Below are 1,227 nucleotides of genomic sequence, written 5' to 3' on the forward strand. Positions count from 1 at the left end.
AGATGTGTATAAGGTCTTCTTCTGCATGTGTGACAAACAAAATATAATTTGGCTATTACAATAATTGATAAAGACTTACAGTCGAAAGTACTCGATAGCTTCAAATAAATTTTGTGGCATATATCTGATACCGTTTGACTCGTTATTTATTATATGTATATTTGCCTATGCAGCACCACCCTTATATATAGTCCCTATATATATGTATATATATGTATATATTTTTTTATATTTTTTTATATGATATATATGTATATATATATATATACATATATATATATATATGTATATATAATATTGAAGGAAGTTAGCCGTTAACACTGCTGAATAAATATAATATAAATCATCAAAGGTACATATACAGTGTTTAATAAGGACATGATGGAACACCGTAGGCTACCCTTTAGCTTTTGTGAACGAATAAAGTCCTATAAAAAGTCGCCGACGGGATTGTAAACACATTTTCTAACGCATAATGTAAAAACCTATCAACGCATAATGTAAAAACAAGTCTTCTCCCTTCCTCCACGCCTGTTACTTTAACTATAGTGTCATCCATGATACCTGCCTGCCTGTCGGTTGTTGTAAGTGCGAATTAACGGTTCACCTGTATCTCAGAGCTTCTTCTTGGACAAAATGTAAACAATTACTAAATGTACCTCCACGCCCATTGACGCTAGCTAAATTCATCGGGGAAAAGCACGATGGAAACGATAGAAACACGTAAGTCATAATGATCGATGTATAAAAACCACAGCGACATATTATACACCTAGTTTTAACTAAGGTCACACTAGGATAAACGCAGGTTTCCAATATTACGGACCGTTTGTAACGTGGAAAAAACAAAGGAGAATATTTAAACATTCGGATAGATGATGTGAGTCATATTTATTTCTCTTCAAAATTCTCCCCCCAGCCCGACCTCTAAACAATATGCTGTGTATTAATTACAGAAAAAACCCCAATATTGGTTAATTTGGGTAATTTGGATTAATTTGGTTAATCATAGTGATGGTTCCTTTTGGATTTTTTTTTTTAAATTTTGGGCTTAAGTTTTAATTTTGCTTTGTTTTTCTTATATATTTATATATTTTTTTTTTTTTGGCGATTTTTGGAGAAATTTCTTTGGGAATTTTTTAATTTAATTTTGAAATTTGTTGAATTTTCTTTTGAAATTATTTGGAAACATTTTGGATTTTTTGTATTTTTGCATTTTTCTGTAAT

The sequence above is a fragment of the Anneissia japonica genome, unplaced genomic scaffold, assembly GCF_011630105.1.
Source record: "Anneissia japonica isolate Jap-2015-1 unplaced genomic scaffold, ASM1163010v1 scaffold4988_len2956909_cov206, whole genome shotgun sequence".
NCBI lineage: Eukaryota > Metazoa > Echinodermata > Crinoidea > Comatulida > Comatulidae > Anneissia > Anneissia japonica.